Source organism: Amblyomma americanum, chromosome 9 (assembly GCF_052857255.1).
Source record: "Amblyomma americanum isolate KBUSLIRL-KWMA chromosome 9, ASM5285725v1, whole genome shotgun sequence".
Taxonomy (NCBI): Eukaryota; Metazoa; Arthropoda; class Arachnida; order Ixodida; family Ixodidae; genus Amblyomma; species Amblyomma americanum.
Genome location: NC_135505.1, coordinates 14,928,590 through 14,950,451, shown reverse-complemented (window position 1 = coordinate 14,950,451; position 21,862 = coordinate 14,928,590). Strand labels below are relative to the sequence as shown.

At 44.0% G+C, this 21,862-nt stretch overlaps 1 long non-coding RNA gene across 1 annotated transcript; it reads left to right on the top strand.

Annotated features, from left to right (window-relative positions):
• The first annotated feature begins 3,171 nt into the window (after positions 1-3,171).
• LOC144104031 (uncharacterized) lies at positions 3,172-20,309 on the top strand. Its single transcript, XR_013308416.1, has 3 exons — positions 3,172-3,310; positions 11,978-12,150; positions 19,542-20,309. It is a non-coding gene; the product is annotated as an uncharacterized LOC144104031 (long non-coding RNA).
• Positions 20,310-21,862: the final 1,553 nt, after the last annotated feature.

Below are 21,862 nucleotides of genomic sequence, written 5' to 3'. Positions count from 1 at the left end.
TTGTACACCAGACAGTTTTTTTGAATCTGAATGCTATGTTCAGCGCTGTCATACGCCTTAGCAATATCCAAAGTAACCAGAGCAGATAGCTCTGTTTGCTTCATAGCAACCCTAATACGGCTCCCCAAGACTCTGTGCGCGGTACAAATTGAACACCCACTGCGGAAACCAGTCTGAGCCTCACTGAAGCCTTGAAGAGACAGGACATGATTCGTGAGGCGGCTCAAGACTACCCTTTCTACAAGCTTAACCAAATTTGATGTGAGAGCCATCGGTCAAATATTGTCGAGATCAAAACCCTTTTTCTGGTCTTTTAGCAATATAATTCTTTTCGCTGTTTTCCAAATTTGTGGAATCCAGGGTTTCTCCAAAGAAGAATTGATAATCTGCAAGAGGTCCGGGGCAAAGTCTTGTATTAGTATTTTCACCATGCCAACTGTTACTCCGTCAACCCCAGAGGCAGCAGACTGCAGTCAGTTTACTACACACACTAAATCAGTTATAGAAACCTCAGTGAGGTCTGCACTAAAATTAAATGGAGTCAAAGGAAAGGCAATGCGAGAGAGAAAACGCGCAGCAAGGCCTTCAACTATAGGCTCCAATTGGTCTTTTTCTTCCCGAGGGGGCAGCACTGTGGACTGAACGATATGAGAAGAGGGCAGCACGTTAATACGTTCCATGTATCTATAGTGTTTTCCGGTTGACTGGGTCGGACAAATAGTTGTTCAGATTTGCATTCTATAGATCCTTAGCCTTAGATATGGTTCTTTTATAGTATGCTGCCAAAGAATTTCTAATTTATCCAGTTCTTAGGGCACTGTTTATGCGCTTGGCTCTTCCATGCGGCTTTCCTCAGTCGATAGGCTTTTTCGCAGGCTTCATTCCACCAACTCGATGGAGTCTTATTTTTAACGGTGGACTGAGCCGTAAAGACTGATGGCCGAGTGTCGTCTAACACGGAAGTTAAAACTTGAGGACCCCTATCAGATTTATCCGAAGGAACAACCGACGAGAAGGCCTCACCTTGAAGTCTCTTGAACAGTGTATTATTGGTTATTTTTATGCGCAACCAGTCGCCCTAAGCGGGCTGCATGCAACTGCGAAAATGATTGGGTAGTGGTCACCTGATGTACCGTGGTCAATTGGAGAAAACAGATACTCCAATACCATTGACAGCTAACATTAAAACAATAGTTGAACAAGAATTTGCCCTCATGTAAGTTATGGCGCGACTGTTGTAACAGCACACACCATTTGCTGACATCCAAGACCAAAGTAACTGCCCGCTATAGTCTTTCCTGAAACCCTATACAACACGATGGGAACTGAAGTCCCCAGCGAGGACTATATTTTTGGTGTTGCTTAGTAAAACATATAGACCATCCGTCTTCGCACGCTGGAGGGAAGTAGATATTCACTACGGCAACAGGCACGCACTGTAGCACAAGGATGTCAACTGCAAGAATCTCACAATCAGGTTCCATTAATTTATGAAACACTTTAGCTCGATGGAAAAGTTTTTTCGAAATCAATGTTACCAAGCCCTCACCCGTGCCGTTTGGGAGGTCAGCTCTAAAAATAAAGTAGCTGTTAATTGTAAAAGGGCGATTCAGAGAGCCACGATTCTTGTAGTAGAATATTGTCTGGAGAAAATTTGAGTAAGCTGCTGTAAATTGTGGAAAGCAGATGCGATAGAGCGACAATTCCACTGGAGAACGGAAATACCCGCCATGATTACTGCTTTAAAAATGAGGCAGCATCAGCCTCTTTCAACACGCCTGATTTCTTTGCAGTTCCTGGCGAACCTTTTTTGGTCGGGACATGCGGATGGTCAGATTTAGAAGGAGAAGAGGAAGCACGACGGTTCTGAGATGGAGATGTCATTCAACATCTGTCTCACAAGCGTGATGTAGAGGGGGACTGGGTCAGAGACATTTACGCCCATAGGCGGGGAGGGAGAAGTGGTGGTTGGTTGAGTATTGTCAACAGTTACATTGGAGGGAGAACCGTCGACGAGGCTAGGTTACTTAACTCTGATCAAGCAGCCTGCGCGGAAAGTACTTTAGATAATGCATCACTGAACGTACTGATCATGCGGTCAAGTACACCAGCAACAACCTCCTCCACCGAAGCGAAGATCGACTTAGTAAAGTTGCCTCCACATCGGCAGCTGTCGTGCGGACAACATTTGCGTACGAGCTCTGTCGCCTGTCAAGAAGGGCATAAGCATCCGCGCGTGAGCACCGTTTGCGCTGAATATTGTTTAAGACAGACTGTTCCTCGGCACGATTCGGGCAGGTGGGTTCGTCAGCTGTGTGATCAGAGTGGCAAAGGCAACAGCTAAACGACTCACAAGTGCAGTCGTCTGAAACATGATCACCGCCGCAAACGCCGCAGCGCGCTGCTGACTTGCAAGATTTGCCACTGTGATCAAAACGCTAGCAGTTCCTACACTGTAATGGCCGGGGCTGCAGTATGTCAACACGGTATACAATGGTCCAGACTTTGATTTTACATTGACAAAAGGACCGCGCAAAAGTTGCTATAACTGATTCAGTTCGAATACGAGAGCCTCCAGCCTCTTTTTTGCAGCGGTAAACAGAGGATGCCGTCACCGGCATCATGGAAATCTGCAAGAATTTCTTCTGGCGTAGCGGATGGATCCACACCACGGATTATTTTTTACGGAGGCAAGTTGCTCAGGAATAAACGCTTTCACCGAGAGTGAGGCAAAATAAGTGCACTGCTGCAAGTCTGCAACACAATCCAAATCAGGTGATTGGCACAAAATACCTGTTTTGCCAAATGATCGAACCTCAGAAGTCTCAAGATATCAGCTGGTCGCAGCCTTCAGCTGCTACTGGACCACACCCGAGTTTTTGATCTTAATGAAACCATCTCCTACAGGGACCAGCGGCAAGGGTAAACTTGACACCGCTTTGGGAAAAAGACTTTAGCGGCATGTTTTCAGCCGGCAAATTGGCGAGCCAGGTTATCGGACCTGTGCCCGGGGAGCGTATTTCCGTTTGCTAGCCGCTTGCAGACAAGCCCAATGTTGCCCACGCCAACACGCGCGCTGAGCAACTGTTGCCATGACAACTATGTACATGCCATGGTTGCCTACGCCAACGCGCACGCGGAGCAGCTGTTCCCATGGCAAAGTGTGGAAAATAGACGCGACGCCGGTAATTGCAGATGGCGGCGCCCTGATGCCTCTGGGTGTTCGTGCTTTTCGATGACAGCAACGATGACTGCCGCTTGCGGCGACTATCAGACTATGATAGTGCCGTTTGGACAAGCTTAATGCAAGGTGGGTATTTTGTTCGCTTTCATTCTTTGCATCGACGCCGGTGAGGCGGTGAAGCAACGATGTCTGCCGTAGGGGTGGTATGGGATAAATTTAATGAAGGTGAGCAATTTATCTGGGACAACTGTGCTGTCCGTTTTTTTTTAGCACGTAAGAGACTAAATGAATACATGGCGTTAAAGAGTGCCGTTTGGCCAATTTATCTGGGACATTGGGCTGTCCCAGTTTTTTTTTTTTTTTAGTGCGTAAGAGACTGCATGAATACACGGCGTATAGAAGTGCCGTTTGGGCAAGCTTAATTCAATGCATGTGCAAATGGCTGCGTTCCACGACCACAGAACAGTTTACCCTGTGGACTTTCTTCTTAGAGAGGAACAGCAAGAAGTTGTGAAGAACAAGGTACCGTGAATGGTACAGGTAAATATTCTAGGTAATGCTCTTTTTTTATTAGAAATTTGAAACAACTTGGGCTATTTTCATCTTGTTCAATCATGCAAATGTTTTAGAACCTCCTGGTATTTTCTGGCTTTAAAAGCCGTGAATGGTACAGGTAAATATTCTAAGTAATGTTTTTTTTCGTTAGAAATTTGCCACAACTTGGGCTATATTCATCTTGTTCAATCATGCAAATGTTTTAGAAACTCCTGGTATTTTCTGGCTTTTTTTTGGATATGCCCAAAATTTGGTGCCTACGCACGCACGCGGTTAACTTGCAAAATCAGCTGGTGATGACAACACCTGTAGTTCACCTTTTGGTGTTTTCCGTCTTATTAAAGCTCAGTTTTCGGTGACAGCAGTTCCTTTGACATTAGAATATCATAGTCTGTCGAGTAGCAGGTAAACTTTAATTTATCCTCAATGTTCTTTTAAGTTTTGTTTGATTTGTGCCCAGTCATAACTGAAGCTTATATTGTGTGTAGTTATGCAGCATTCATTTGGGGGCTGAAATTTTTCAGAGAACTTTGAAATTACACTCAAAAGTGCACTTCATCCTTAAATAATTTAGTTAACATGAGGTTCACGATTGCTATGCACTGAGAGAGCAATAAAACCTGCTCATAACTGTACGTTCTACAAAGATTGCTTTTAGATATCGGGTCTGAAGCTGTGTAAGTGAGGTTGTATAATGACTAATAATAAGCTGGTCCATCTAAAAACATATCTTTCATTTGCGCAATTTTATATTCCAGAGAGCTGTGGCGTACACAGTTTCTGAACGGCAAACACTGAAATATACACCTCATTAGTGTTGCACCCAGCTTCAGTGTATGTTGACTCGAGATAGATTGCTCGAAATGTAGGTGCATGAAACTATATCTGAAGGGAATTTAGTGAGGAAATCACTTCCAGTTCTCAACATTTGAAAGGGTCATACACATAGTGTAACGCTGAACAAACTTGCAAAGGCTTTGTCCCGTTTTGAGCTGTGCTAATTTCCCTTGCAATTCTACATGTATGATATTATATTCATATAAAAAAAAGAGGCCAGACATGGTGTCAGTGAGGTCATTAATAGTTTCATTCTTGCTGAGATGGCCGCTTGTGCTGCTAGCTAAGCTTTCTCCAACCGTTACGAATTGCAAACATGCTCATGGCAGCTCCGTAAGGCATGTTGCTGGGCAAGTTGGTTAAGCATCTTTGAAACTTGGAAAGAATCCACCTTGGAGCAAGTAAAACCACACACACAAAGGAAAGAGAAGGAGACAACGGACAGGCGCCTGTCCGTTGTCTCCTCGTCTTTCCTTTGTGTGTGTGTGGTTTTACTTGCGCCAAGGTGGATTCTTTCCACGTTTCAAAGATGCTCATGACAGAAGAAGAAAGTTGGCACATTTTGTAGGTGCCAGTCAGAGTTCTTTCATACATTGTGCAAGTAGTGTACTTTATTACATAGATAAGCTTCATGCAGTTACTATAATCTGAACTGCATAAAAAGGTTGATGTATTGTGAACATGGTTAAACAAGAATAAAGGGAGGCCACAATAAATGTCATACTGTCACTCACTTTCGAAAATGACACCTAATTTTAGTTACATCTTGTCTTCTCTGTAGTGAAGCATAAGATATTAGAATACATGGATCACCACATGGTATTTAGCTAGGCCTGCTATGTGATTTAAAATTCAATTTATTTTCTGATACTGTTTCGGTTTATACAGCCGGACAATGGCTATGACATCAAAGGTCAGTATAGGTCACTGCTTCTTCATTTGTAGTCATTCTCACTCTTGAGACAGGCTGGTTTTAGCATTGCAGTTAATCAAAACAAAGAAGGAGCAGTTATATTGCAGTTTTTTTTCGTGCCGCATGTGGCGTACTCCGACTTTTGATATCACAACCATCTTCTAGCTGCTGGAATCAAAACAGCATCAAGAGAAAATTCGATTGTAAATTATTTAGCCACTGATGTGTAAGGGGTGATCCATATATACTAATGTCTAACGCATCGTTTCAAACAAGAAAACACGCAAGCAAAGAGTTGGTGTGGGTATAGTCCTGTAAAAAAAAGTGAAAAAGCAAGAAAGGAAGGAGGAGGAATGAGAACTACACACACACACGCGCAGAATTTGAAGAGCAATGAAGAGAGGTAGCGAGTGTGTTCCTTGCCTTACATGCATTATGTTTCTCACGTCAAGAAAGCTGCAGGCAGGTAACGAGTAAGCCTATGTTTTTGGTGCCATTTATGCGAGGAGCTCCAAATTTTTGTGGACTTTGGCAATACATTTTGCTGCATGAATGTTCTGTCTTGTCAAGCTTAGAGTGGCGTTCCTATGTCGTTTTAGAGGCATAACTGCTTCATGATGCTTTTCCAAATACGCATACTGACTATAAATATGAGAAAAATGTGGAGATGGTGCAAAGACAACGGCGACATTCTTGAAAAAACAAAAATGAACAAGGATACTGCACCATTTTCACTATGAGCTCAGGCCCACCTATTGATTTGTTGAATTCCAACAGCATTTTGTGTATGAAGCTTCATCTAGGACCACTGTTTTTTTCCAGAAATGAGACCACTGCCACTCGGAACAGTGAATTGCAAAAGCTACAAAAGAATAATTTCAAAGCATATTAGGAAAAACAAATCTGCCACAACAAGAAACACACTGACATCAATGGCAAATATGTTGAGAGATGTTTGAATGAATAGACTCTTTTGGTAGAACCTTTGTCTTTCGTTCCATCAACTAACGGCCACAAATTTTAGACCTGCTCTCGTAAGCTTGTCAAGGTGTACCCAAGGTTGAGCAAAAGATTAAGAGCTGAAAGAGTCAACAAAAAAAAAGACATAAGCAAACACAGTGCGCCTCAGGGCCATCAACACGGCCCTTTATTCCAACTTGCGGCTCATTCAAAAACATCCCATTCGGTAATATTCTCTGGGGGGCTAAGTTGGTGCATGGTTTTGAAAACAGACGCGCAAAGCAGACAACGCTGGGGGAAGACAGACGAAACAAGTGCAACTGTTTATTCACGTATTGAAGCAAGTGAATATATAGACAAAAAAGCAAGAGCAGAGAGGGACCTACACATGCGCACAAGCAGAAACAATAAGGTAACAAATGGCTATAGAAAAAAAAATGTGTCTCAGCACATATCTAAAAAGACACTTTCTTTTCTGTCAATTGTAAGCGAGGGTGTGCTTACATAATCTCTTCTGCCTTTGTTGATGTAGAACGCCTTTATAAGTTCACGGGCTGTAGTATCTTTGCCCCTGCTTAGGATTTTTGTTTCATTCAGCTTCGCCTGGCATTTTTTCTTCTTTTTCCCTGCAGGCTTTACAGTAATGTGGTAAGAAAGAACCTGTGCCGTTCTTTAATGCGTGATTATGGTCAGCAAGGCTATCATTAATACATCAGCCCGTTTGGTCAATGTAAGATTTCCCACACGTCAGCGGGATCTGATAAACTACGTCCACTGCACATTTCACAAACGGCGTCACATGCTTTTTCTGGCATTCTGCTTTTTTCGGTTTGTTTGAATCCATTTTGCCACACAAGGAGAACAGCTTCTTGGGGGTGGAAAAACTACACGAACTTTAAACTTTGCCTCAACATGTTTCAGATTGTGTGCCAGCTTATGAATATAAGGAATTATCACAGGTTTAGTTTTCTGTTTGGCAACATCGTTTTTTGCTCTGTTATTACACTTTTCTTTTTTTAACCTTTTTCAGTAACACTTTGGCAACTGAGCAGAGTAGGATAGCCAGCTTGTTGAAGCCTGGTCTTGCCTTTTTGCTGATCTATTCACTCGCTTTCCAAGTGAATACACAGTTGCAGAGTTGCAGTCGTTTCGTCTGTCTTTCTCCTGTGTAGTTGGTTTTGCACAGTCTTTTTTCAAAATTCCATTCGGTGACACCTTACTGCCCCAAATAACGGAAGTAGATGCACATCTGCTTCTGGCATTTTGGCCAATTAGATGTCGCTGAAAGGGACGTTTGCAACAGGGACACAAATTGGAATACAGGCCGATATTCGCCTACCGTGTGGGAGTATGTCCATTTGGCAAAACACTGTAGTAAATGCAAGAAGCATGGCTGCTGCCCTGCCCTTGAAAACACAGTGTTCTTTGCAAAGGCAAGAGGTACAGCTGAAAGGAAGGTAACTGAGGCTTTCATATCGCTAAGAATGCCGACAAAAGTATATGAGCACGCCATCTATCTTCATCATTATCATCATCAGCATGACTGCGCCCACTGCAGGGCAAATGCCTCTCCCATGTCCCTCCCATTAACCCTGTCCTTTGCCAGCTGCAGCCACCGTATCCCCCTAAGCTTCCTAATCTCATCCGCCCACTTAACTTTCTGCCGTCCCCTGCTACTGTTGCCTTCTCTTGGAATCCACTCCGTTACCCCTAAGGACCAATGGTTGTTTTGCCTTCGCATTACATGCCCTGCCCAAGCTCATTTCTTCCTCTTAATTTCAACTAGGATGCCATTAACCCGTGTTTGTTCCCTCACCCACTCTGCCCGCTTCCGGTCTCATAACGTTACACCTAACATTTTTCCTTCCATGGCTCGCTGTGTTGTCCTTACCTTAAACTGAACCCTTTTCGTTAGCCTCTACGTTTCTGCCCCATATGCGAGTACCGGCAAGATGCAGCTGTTGTACACTTTTCTGTTGAGGGATATTGGTAAACTGCTATTCATGATCTGAGAGAACCTGCCATATACGCTCCACCCTTCTTATCCTTCTAGTTATATCCCTTTCATGATCCGGATCAAGTCTCTGCCTGCCCTAAGTAGACATATTCCCTTACCACTTCCAGCATCTCGCTTCCAATTGTGAACTGCTGTTCCCTTGCTAGGCTATTGAACATTACTTTGGCTTTCTGCATGTTAATTTTTAGACCCACCGTTCTGCTCTGCCTGTCTAAGTCGTTGATCATGCTTTGGAATTCATCTCGTGAGTGACTGAGCAAGGCAATGTCATCAGCAAATCACAGATTATTTAGATATTCTCCATTAACTCTTATCCCCAGCTGTTCCCAATTCAGGCCACATGATGTTATAGCCCTTTTTTTGCTGTAGTATGCAGTCTCCCTTCATATTTTGTGCATATACAATGTGTCCTATTTAATTCAATACAAATGGTTTATTAAACTTTGCATTTGATGTACACCACAGCTTTGGAAGTTGAATGATCGGTGAGGCTGATGCCTCAGTCAAGTGCAATGTAAATAATAAATGCTTATACAACACACTTTCAGATTGGCTTTTTAAATCCTGCGTTTAGGTCGTATCTATAGGGAATAACATGGCACACACTGTATACCATGAGTATTCCACCCAAACATATTCTTTAAGAATAAATGAAAACACTGAAATGGCTCTGTTGCGCCATCTTCTCACAATATGTCCAATGGTAATGGCAACTGCTAGAGTTTAGCAAGGCCGGAAATAAAAGCAGCGTTTTACCGGACGGACCATAACAGGTGCTGGCACCACATCGCTGGAACTCCTTTATAAAAATTTATTTCTCGCCAACAAAAATATTTTTGTAGTTTTTTTAATATGCGAAACTAAATGGGTTGACCATATGGCAAATTTTTTTTTTGTCTAGCACCGTTGCCCACATAACATTTTCTGGTCCTCAATGTGGCCGTTTCCGCAGAAATCTATGTACTTTTTTATTAAATTACAGAACAACGCAAGGTTCAAGTTTAATTCAAACAGTGCTAGATCAAGGTTTCAGGCAAAACTCCAAAAAAGTTTGCTTAAATTTAGACTCCAAGTGTAGTTTAAAAAATGCGTAAATCTTCAAATTTTTCTCCTGTTAAGCACTTCCATTTTAAACCAAAATGGCATCATCCACAGTTTATTTTTTGAGGCATGAGAGGGCACCTCGATACCTGACTACATGCGGAGATAAACTTTACCGACAAGGACCAGTTCCTGAACAATAATTCTTGCAAAATGCCCAGATGAAGGTGATGTCTTACACCTTGGAGCGTGATATATGGAGCAAAAATTTTTTTCTTTGAAAGAAGGTCTCTACACTTCTGTTGGGACTGGTCTTCCATGAGTTTTCTCAGCAAAATCTAAAATACCAAGAATTCGGTGCATCTCCTTTCGCGTGGAATGACTCTGCTGTCCCCAAATTTAATTCTTTAAATCGACTGGGACGTACTGTAAAAAAATTGTTTCATGAACCTCGGCGGCTGTGAATAGTGACGAAACATTCAAGAAACGGGCAATTTTCTCTGTTAAGGTTTTCTGCCTAGATACATGCCTTATGGAGCATACTTGTCCCCAACAGTTTTATGTTTTCTGGACCACTTGTTTCGTTGCACTCCTAGGACCGCACCGCAGGTCTAGAAAACAGTTTTTATGCGTTGCATATTGCAATCACTCAGTTCAGCCCTTGGGCGCGGCCGGGCAGCCACCATTGACCTTTAGAGCAACCACGTGACGTGACGTCACGACAGCCAGAGGAAAAGCTGGACCCCAACTCGCGCGGTCGCGCGCGGCCGCAGCCACCATTTGACTCCCGCTCCTCCCGCTACGGGCGCTGCGCCGGCGCGTGACGTCACGGAGGAAAAGCTGGGCCCCAACTCGCGCGGTCGCAGCCACCACCTGACTCCCGCTCCTCCCGCTAGGGGCGCTGCGCCAGCGCGTGACGTCACGGAGGAAAAGCTGGACCCCAACTGGCGCGGTCGCGCGCGGCCGCAGCCACCACCTGACTCCCGCTCCTCCCGCCGCGCAATATGCAACGCATTCTTGGCTTAACCAAGCTAAGCCTGGCCATTTTTTTTTCAAATTTATGAATTTTAAATTTCTTGTATGAAATTGTCTTCTCACTCTAATATGTCAACGAACACTGAATCTGAAAAATTCAAAACAAAAATTTGAGCTTTGCAAAACAAAAAGAATGACAAGAATGACTTCACCCTGCAAGAACAATGAATGTTGAACTAGCCTTCTGCCATATTTTCTTAGCTTTGCAGGTTTCAAGAAAAATATATATCGGAAAATAATGTTCTGCATATAAAACAGTGACATTTGATGAGAGCTGTCATAAAATTATTTTTAAATTGCTCAAAAAATGTCATGTAAATACAGCTAGAAATAAACTAAATTTTGTTGAATGTTGTGTCCCTTCTGAAATGGAGGTGTGCGACAGACTGCCGGACATATCATGCTGACTTGGAATCCTATTGTTTACATCAAGTGCCGTATTGCTAGCTGCATTGCCTTTCTGACTGGTTCTCGCATTTCCTTGTCAAGTGTGAGTGAACTTTGAAAATGGGCAAGGTGCCACCTCTTTTTGACACAGAGTGGCACATGACCAGAAATGTTGTTTGAAGTAATGGCCATTTGGCAATCACTAATTGCCAGCAGACTGGTTGGAAATATGCAGAAATCACTCTTGCTTGACACTTCAGCAGCCGACCATGATGTAGGAATACTTTACTGTGAGACTGTTTATTGCCATGGGTGCACTCCAGAAACTCCACGTTGTAGCACTCTGTATGTAGCCACTGTCTGCAAGTTACCACATCTGTTCTTCCACGGCCGAGATAAAGGTGACCCCCTGCCATCATTTGTATCCAAAGAGTCTCCCTATGCATCACTCCCACTATAGTGGCAGTGTTTATCATGCTGTTCGTCCTTTGATACAGCCACATTAGAAGATGCATGCAAAGTTAGTGGGCTTCCTCATAACAGGAACATTGAAAAAACTCTTAAAATGAACACTGAAGCTTGTTTGGCTGGCTGCTGTTTACTTCAGAAAGTTTTGCATAATACCTTTTTTGTGTGCTCAACTTACTGCCCTACCATTTCTGTATTTTTTTTGTCATAGCAGGGATGGGGGACGTTCTTTAGGAAGGCCATGCATATCATGCGAAACCAGGTGGTGTTTTTCGAATACTGCATGGTTATAGAGGCATGCCTCGTTAATATGGTACTTTCGTCCCCCGTCAAAACTGTCCATAACAAATTGGGAAGCAAAATAAAAAGAAGACATTTATTCAGATACATACACTGGGATTACAGTATGCTTTTCTGCATAACAACAAGCAGTGAATAGCAAATTATAATCTTAGAAACTTGAACATTTTCCCGGTCGCAAAAGTTGTACAGCGGTGCGAAGTGCCTCACAGGCCGTGAGAGACATGATGGCAAGATTCGCGCTGGGTGTCCGATTCTGTGTTTGCTGTTGTATCCACAGTGGCCCTGTAGACGACTTGCTTGTTCACCAGTTGTTCATCACTTCCTGGTCTACTGCATCAGCTGCAGGCATTCCTGAAGACTCACGAGGAGGATGGCATTGATGCGCACATTCATTTGCCTGTGACCTCCCTGTGAGGAATGTGGTTTCTTGGCTGCTCTGTATCAACGATGGTGAGCCAATGTATATGTGGGCTTTGTTGGCTATGCAGAATCCTTCCAGGTTTCTGTGTGCGTTTGTACCTTTTTTACTGGAGTTATAGGTTCCCTGGTTCACCTATCTGTTTGCATATGCTTCTGTGTTCATGTTAGCACCATTTGCATGTTCCCTAACGAAATTCCAATTCTTGGGCAGGATGTCTGCACAATGGCAGACATTGCACTGCTGAGTTGAGCCGTTCCCGAATCTGGCAGTATCGATGCTAGAGTCTGTGCGTCAAAGCTGAGGTAAAGTGTTGAACCTGTCTAACTCCCAAAGTTTAATTTCGGTTTCATTCCTGACTGGTTGGACTAAATTAAATTGTTCTTGCTGCTTATACTTGTAAATTTAGAGCTTTGAACTGCTGTTAAGCTCAGTTCCTCTGCACTTCATCATCATCATCATCATCATCATCATCATCATCAGCCCTACTACACCCACTGCAGGGCAAAGGCCTCTCCCATGTCTCTCCAATTAACCCTATCCTTTGCCAGCTGCATCCACCCTTTGCCTGCAAACTTCTTAATCTCATCCGCCCATCTAACCTTCTGCCGCCCCCTGCTACGCTTACTTTCTCTTGGAACCCACTCCGTTACCCTTAAAGACCAGCGGTTATCTTGCCTTCGCACTACATGCCCTGCCCAAGCCCATTTCTTTCTCTTGATTTCGACTAGGATGTCATTAACCCGTGTTTGTTCCCTCACCCACTCTGCCCGCTTCCGATCTCTTAACGTTACACCTATCATTTTTCTTTCCATGGCTCGCTGCGTTGTCCTTAACTTAAGCTGAACTCTTTTCGTTAGCCTCCACGTTTCTGCCCCGTAGGTGAGTACCGGTAAGATTATGCTGTTGTACACTTTCCTCTTGAGGGAAATTGGTAAACTGCCACTCATGATCTGCGAGAATTTGCCATATGCGCTCCACCCCATTCTTATCCTTCTAGTTATCTCCCTCTCATGATCCGGATCAGCTATCACTACCTGCCCTAAGTAGACGTATTCCGGCACCATTTCTAGACTCTCGCTGCCAATTGTGAACTGTTGTTCCCTTGCTAGGCTGTTGAACATTACCTTGGTTTTCTGCATGTTAATTTTTAGACCCATCGATCTGCTCTGCCTGTCAAACTCGTTGATCATGATTTGCAGTTCACCTCCTGAGTGACTCAGCAAGGCAATGTCATCAGCAAATCTCAGATTATTTAGGTATTCTCCATTTATTCTTATTCCCAACTCTTCCCAATTCAGGCCTCGAAATACCTCCTGCAAACATGCGGTGAACAGCATTGGCGAGATCGTGTCTCATTGCCTGACGCCCTTCCTTATTGGAATTTCATTGCTGACTTTATGGAGGACTATAGTAGCTGTGCAGTTGCTATATATATCTTCCAGTATTTTGACATAAGGCTCTTCTACCCCCTGATTACGCAATGCCTGTATGACTGCTGAGGTTTCCACTGAGTCGAATGCTTTCTCGTAATCAATGAAAGCTATATATAGAGGTTGGTTATATTCTGCGCATTTCTCTATCACCTGATTGATAGTGTGAATATGATCTATTGTAGAATATCCTTTACGAAAGCCTGCCTGATCATTTGGTTGATTAAAGTCTAACGTTGCCCTGACTCTATTAGCGATCACCTTAGTAAATACTTTGTAGGCAACGGATAGTAAGCTGATCGGCCTGTAATTTTTCAAGTCCTTGGCGTCTCCCTTCTTATGAATTAAGATAATGTTTGCATTCTTCCAAGCTTCTGGTACAGTCGAGGTCATAAGGCATTGCGTATACAGGGTGGCTAGTTTCTCTAGCACGATGTCTCCTCCATCCTTCAACAGATCTGCTGTTACCTGATCCTCCCCAGCTGCTTTTCCCCTTTTCATTGCTTCTAAGGCTTTCTTTACTTCATCTTTCGTAACTGGCGGGATGACGTATTACTGTGCGCTGCTGTCTTTCTCATTAGCGCTCTGATTACATTGGCTACTGTACAGGTCTGTGTAGAACTCTTCGGCTACGTTAACTATCTTATCCATATTGCTAATGACATTGCCCTGCTTGTCTCTTAATGCATACATCTGGTTTTTACCTATGCCTAGTTTCCTCTTCACTGTTTTTAGGCTACCTCCGTTCTTTATAGCATGCTCAATTCTCTCCATATTAAACTTCCTTATGTCGGCTACCTTGCGCTTATTTATTAACTTTGATAGCTCCGTTAGTTCTATTCTATCGGTAGTGTTAGATGCCTTCATGTTTTGGCGCTTCTTAATCAGATCTTTCGTCACCTGAGATAGCTTCCCGGTATCTTTTCGAACTGTCCTACCGCCTACTTCTACTGCGCACTCCGTAATTATTGATGTCAGGTTATCGTGCATTGAATGAACATCAAGATCATCTTCCTCAGTTAAAGCCGAGTATCTGTTTTGCAGCGCTATCCTAAACTCCTGTGCTTTCCCTCTTACGGCTAACTCGTTAATGGTCTTCTTCTTCGCTAGCTTCTTCCGTTCCCTCTTCAAGTCTAAGCTAATTCTAGACCTTACCATTCTATGGTCGCTGCAACGCACCCTTCCGAGGACGGCCACATCCTTAATGATGCCAGGTTTAGTGCATAATATGAAGTCGATTTCATTTTTAATCTCACCATTGGGGCTCTTCCAGGTCCACTTCCTGTTTTCTCGTTTGCGGAAGAAGGTATTCATGATCCGTAAATTATTTCTATCCGCGAATTCGACTAATAACTCTCCCCTGCTATTTCTAGAGCCTATCCCATAGTCACCTACCGCGTGGTCGTCAGTCTGCTTCTTGCCCACCTTCGCATTGAAGTCACCCATCAGTACAGTGTACTGCGATTTTACTTTATTCATTGCTGATTCTACGTCCTCATAGAAGCTTTCAACGGCCTGGTCATCATGGCTGGATGTGGGTGCGTAGGCCTGCACCACTTTCAGCTTGTACCTCCTATTCAGCCTAATTACTATAGCTGCTACCCTCTCGTTAATACTGTAGAACTCCTCTACGTTGCCAGCTATATCCTTATTAATGAGGAAACCCACACCTAGTTCTCGTCTATCCTCTAACCCGCGATAGCACACTATGTGTCCGTCCTTTAGTACTGTATACGCCTCACCTGTCCTCCTAACTTCGCTAAGCCCTATCACATCCCATTTAATTCCCGCTAGTTCCTCGAACAGCACTGCTAGGCTAGCCTCACTAGCTAAAGTTATAGCGTTAAACTTTGCCAGGTTCAGATTCCAATGGCGGCCTGTCCGGAGCCAGAGATTCTTAGCACCCTCCGCTGCGTCACAGGTCTGACCGCCGCCGTGGTCAGTTGCTCTGCAGCCGCTGGGGACTGAGGGCCGAGGGTTAATTGGTTTGATCATAGAAGGTTGTGGCCAAGTACTACACCAGGGTGGCCAAATCCTGTTCTGGTGAGAGAGTGCGTTGTCGGTTCTGGTCACCGAGATAAGGCCGCACTCCAGGCCTGGTTATGCAATTCCATCGACACGCGGTTTTTTTTTTTTTTAACCCGGTGGAGAATTGCGCGGCACCAGGATTTTAACCCCGGTCCTCCTGCACGCGAGGCGGATGTTCTACCTCTACGCCATCGCTGCTTATAACCTCTGCACTTAACCGCAGTCAGATCTCAAGAACAAATACCGCTTAATTTTCACCGCAACTGTTTTTCTTGTGAGCTTTTTTTCCCGAGTGGTCATCACAATGCAAGTGAACAGCTTTGTTTTCATTATTTTTTGAGTGACTTTGTTCTCTTTGCAGGCGCAGGTTGGCGCAACAAAGGTTGACGAAGCTTCCATTCTTTTCTTTACAATGTTGGAATGCTTATGGAGGTGGTCATTTGAAAATTTATTTATTTTCACATCCTGCAGCCTCAGGTGAAACTGTGGCGTGAGGAGCGGAAAACATATGTACCCCAGTGTGCCCTTCTGAACACCTGCCCGATGACAGCAGGGTCTAATACACTGAATATTGTGCAGTGGAATTTTTTCCTTACATATTTCTTTGTACACTTTTTTCCCAGAAGTGGTTGCCCTCATCCTACAAAGTAATGCAACAAGTGCTGCGCAGAAAAAAAACACTGACATTAGTTTGCTGCCTGATTTTCAAGCTATGCAACAGCTGGAATGCCCTGGAGACTATACCATGAAGCCTTCAGCAACACCCGCCGCGGTGGGTCAGTGGTTATGGCGCTCGGCTGCTGGCCCGAAAGACGCGGGTTCAATCCCGGCCGTGGCGGCTCAATTTCGATGGAGGCGAAATTCTAGAGGCAAGTATACTGTGCGATGTCAGTGCACGTTAAAGAACCCTAGGTGGTCGAAATTTCCGGAGCCCTTCACTACGGCATCCCCATAGCCTGAGTCGCTTTGGGACGTTAAGCCCCCATAACCTTTCAGCAACATTTGCCAAAACATAGTTGACATACTGTGCTTCTGCTAAGTGTGCATTCTTTGAGGACCTGATGCCAACATGGTGTGAACATGACATTGAAGAGATGTATTCACGATAGCTGTCTTGACAAGTTTACGGTGGAATGAATTGTATGGAAGCAGTCCTTTAACAAAGGCACAGTCTCCTCATTGCTCTTCAGAGCAACCAAACTGCCATATATATAGCCAAGAGAAAATCGGACAGCGATTCAATGATTCAATGTCAAAGTGGTTGTTTTCTTTGCCAAACAAGCTGCAATCGTTGTGCCAGATGACTAGGCTAACCATTTCTTGCACGAATAGAATGCGAAAAAAACAAACATAACATCGGATTTTTTCAGTGCACAGGATTCATTGTACATTGGATCCCGCTGTCTTAGGTACGGTTTCTTTAACGGCAGACTGGGGTACATTTGAATGATTGTTTTCACGAGCATTGCAAAAATGTAAGTCGGAGAATGGTGGTTTCCTCAGCTTTCATTGCAGAGTATGCAGATGCCAACATATCTTCGACATATTGTAACGGGAAGAAGCATATCTGATAACCTGAGAAATTGTCTGAACAGAAAAATTCATAGTCTGAAAAGAGAAAACTGCACAGCTACTCCGGCCGACAATTTACTGCAGGAACCTGCCGTCATGATGGTGATTCTTATTCATTCACAGTGCCAGCACTCTTTACTGCATAAGCATGTGCAAGAGTGCGAACAGTAAATGGCAAGCAGCAGCAGCAGTGCATCCTTTCCCATGTATTCATTGTCTGTGTACTTAACCAAAAATAAAAATTACGATTACTGACGCTGCAAGACCAGGCCCCTTCTCATCAAACAAGCCATTTCCTACAGTGTACTTCGCACCAAGGCACTGCGAGTTTTCTGTTCGAAACATAAGTTAAGGAGCTGCACAACAGAGTCCACACAACTTTCTGCACAGTGCGGATGTCAGACGAGTGATGTACTCCTTCCAGTCCTCATAAATAGGCAGTCAAACCACACCTTCGGTCACATGCAGCGTCACACTGATGTGGATGTTAGTTTTCTGTACAGTATGGTACACTGTTAAAGGGAACATGCGGTCGCGTGAAGTTGACTTTCCGCGAGGCGCTGCTGAGGAAAGCCGGAAAGAATGCCGAGCTGATTATGGTCCGGAGTTTTTTTCGGCATTCTGTCCCTATGCATATATCTCATTTTTCACACCCGCAACACATCGATTACCTCTTCTCGCTGCTGAATTGGCTTTTTCCATTCAGTGGTGGTGTTTCGTGCGAAATAAGCAACATTTTCTGCGGACTAGATTATCCATGTTGGAGTTACTTGGTTCATATGCCACTTAACGCGTATAGTACACGTTGATAAACAGTAATAAACATGCTGTTCTTATTGACAGATTCATGCACTAACACTGCGCCTTGGTTTAATAGGCACCTACATCGCTGAAACAATAACAAAAAACGCCTTTACAGACAGGCTAACTGCTGGAAACGCTACAAAGGCTGGAAATGCTACAAAGCATGCGATAAGGATTATCAGTTGATGTCTAAAAAATGGTGTCATTGCACGGCATCAATTTTTTGGGGAAGGAAGCATTCAAGGATTTTTTATTTATTTACACATATGCTGTCTCTTCTCTTAGAGGCATAACAGGGGTGGGATACACAGCATTTGATTACAACAATGTCAATAACATAGTTAGGCAGTTCTTTTTGAAATTGATTATTTAGCAATGCACGCAGATCACCGTCCAAGTTATTCCGTAATTTAACATTCTGTGGACTTTGATATGCCGGCCTGTTGACATTGCAGACCTGCAAGCTTGAGCCATTTTTGCAAGCCACCCAAGACAAACACATTTGGTAAAAAATTGTGAAGCGTAGTAGTGATGTGATTGTTAAAGAGTGCAGGAAGACGGGACACATGAAAGGAAGACAAGCAACACAACCACTGAAGCAAATGGATCATTACAAACTCGCCCAAACAGAAGGTTTAATTTAGTGGTGATATGTTCACTTTTTCAAGAACTGGTGAGCGGTTTCAGCAGCTTTACATCGTACCAATCTTTTTAGTTTTCATTTACCCACTGCAGTATGTTTTTTCACATTCACACTGCTCTGATATAATAACTACTAACCCTTCTGACATGTATGATCCTGACAAAACTCAACGAAATTTGGGTGCGCAGAAAAACCCATATACATGCGCCATAACCCATAGCAACATTTCCAAGGCAATCATGAGGGTACATGCACGCTCCATTCACTGGCATAATGCCAGGCAACTGGTACACAAGGCACCAGCACACCAATGAAGTTTTTCCTACACAGCCACATTCTGCAAACCTTTGAGGCTGACAAAACAGAAGATAGCAGTGCAGCACAAGGTCATGACTATGACTCAAGATTTCTGGATGATAGGATTTAACAAAAGTGGCCATGGAAAACTCTGTCAAACATGCACATAGCTAATATACAACAGAGGAGAACCGTACATTGGTGAGTTGTTGGTATACCATGGCAACAGCAGCACCACAAGACAATGGCACAGGATCAGCACAGCCCCCCTTGTTCTTCTGTCAATATCTTTTGGTGCTTCTTCTACCACAGATTGAATATTCTATATTCAGTACTTCTCATGATAACTTGGTATCTTGCAAATACTTTAAAAAATCTATATTTAGAATAAACTTAAACACTTCTACCCATTCTTGATTTACTCTTTACATGCTTCAAGTTTTTTTTTTTTTTCTGGGAAGAGGGGGGGGGGGGGGGGAGATGCTGGCAGAAAACTTCGAACATGTTTGCTATGTCCTTTTGCATACATTCCTCCCAGATATTTTTGGGGACACTGTGTTATCTGTTCTTATAAGTAAACAGGTTTTTTATAATGCTCCTTTTATTATTCTCAATTTGCTGTTAACTATTGTTACAACCCTGCTAGGGACACGTTGTTTGACCCCTCGTTGACCTTACGAAAAAGAAAAAAGATGTATCGGGGAAACTACCCGTGGAATCTCCCACGCACGCTCCCCTTGTGACGGACCGTGAGACGCGACCGACGATGGACATGACGAAAGGAAGCGGGCAGAAGCGCATTCCCGAGGACGAAGTAGCAGCGGACCTCCGTATCCTCCTCGCCCATTCCCACAGGGCTCAGCGTGCTATGTGCGGCGACTCTTCCGATCTGTGAATCGTGTGGTGAAAGCGGCGGAGCCTCAGTGTATTTAACGAGTGTCCTGAGTACGAACGATCGCTCTGGGCCCTGACGACAAGGCTCATCCAGTTGCTCGACGCTATGAACTTTTAATTCTTGACTGTTTGCTCTTTCGGTTTCCTTTTAAATTATGTAATCAAGTTTCATGAAAAGTGCCAGTAAACCCGTTTGTTTTTCCTTTTCCCAAGCTTGAAGTTCCATATTTCTTCAACCCGAAGGCTCGGACACGTTACCCAACGGAGCCCGGGTTCGAGTGAACCCCTGCGCCACGACAATAAGAATGATTTACTTTTCGCTGTTCAGACACTTTTTACAGTTGAACATAGTCTCAGCAGATACTTTCTTGTTACACAGTACTCAGTAACATAACTGTTTTCATGAAAAGTATTTTCAACAAATCTGTTTTGCGCTCATGTGCCCAAACTTTGACCTACAGCAGACAGATCTGAGAAAAATGCAAGGCATAACGGCCACTCAATGTTATTTCACAATATCAGCATACGGTGGTGCCAAGTTCAGCAATACATAGTACCACAACTTGTTTGGCAGCCTTCGCTACAAATGTATTAGGCTGTCTTGCCATGCTGTTGCCAAATACAAGACATGTTAACCAGTTGTAGCATTTGTCATTATGAACAGGCAGTGGTAGTGAAAAACACTTACAGTAAAAAAAAAGAGAGAAGAGGCTATCAAATACAGATGCTTTGATGAAGCATGTTGATGACCTCTGTTGACACTAGTTATGTCAAACTGAACTGGTAGCCGCGTTCACACTCGTTTGAGGTGCTGAATCGAGCTGGACTGGTCAGAAACGTGCTTATGGAGTGTCTTTATACGGTTATGAAGGCATCAACTGTACAGCAATTGTAAACGTTGTCACTCATTTTGGCTCAGGAGGGCTAATATTTTAGGTGAAAGTACTACCTCACGAGGTCTAACTGGCTCACAGAGTTAGTGTGAAGCTTGACCTTGAGGATTACCTTGGCAAACATAATAAAATAAATATTGCCGCAACTGGGATTTGAAGCCGCGGCGGCGCGAGCAGATCAATTTCGCTGGCCTGTGCACGAGAGCACTATGCTGCTGCCGCAGACGACCACGGCTCGCGTTAAATTGAAACGCACGCTCGCGCTGTGCATTGCATGTCGTCGTCTTCCATCGACTAAAACTACTCTAGAACTAATCACGTCGCCAGAAGTGCCGACGACCTAGCAAAGCAAAACCATGAGACAACCAGGCTAAACACGTGCTTTCACACATACACTCGGTTTAACTACGTTAAAACCCTACCATCCCCCCCCCCCCCCCTTATGCGGTACCCGTTTACTATACAGGGTCACAGTGGCTGAGCTCGCGCACTGCGCTCAGTATTTCTAAGAAAATTAACTGTGTGAACTCGCTTAATTGAACAGGTCAGGCCTGAAGTGATCAATTTCAAATCACGTCACACGGAAGTACTATCGGCAGGCAACATTTACGAGGTGGGAGTGTACGGGAAAGAAGAAGAAGATTGGTTTTTGGGGAAAAGAAATGGCGCAGTATCTGTCTCGCATCTTGGCGGACAATTGAACCGTGCCGTAAGGGAAGAGGTAAAGGAGGGACTGAGAGAAGAAAGGAAGAAAGATGTGCCGTAGTGTATGGCTCCGGAATAATTTCGACCACCTAGGAATGTATAACGTGCACTCACATTGCACAGCACACAGGTGTCTTTGCGTTTGGCCTCCATCGATAACGCGGTCGCCGCAGTCGGGTTCGAACCCGGGAACTCCGGCACAGTAGCCAATCGCCACCTAAGCCAATCGCTCGAAGCGTCTGAACGAGGGGTCTTGCATTGGCCACACGCTGGTAGCATTTTTAAAGCACTAGGTCGCGAGGAAGCCCCACAATAACTTTTCTTACCCGAGAAAACGCACCCCAATAACTTTTGCTGCTGGTGGTACATACATTTACGCGGTATGAACTCGACTCTGTCCGATAGGATTACGCAGCAGTAAAAGCCTCCGAAAAGAAAAGTGACCATAAGGTACCTCAACTGCTGTTTTCCCCAA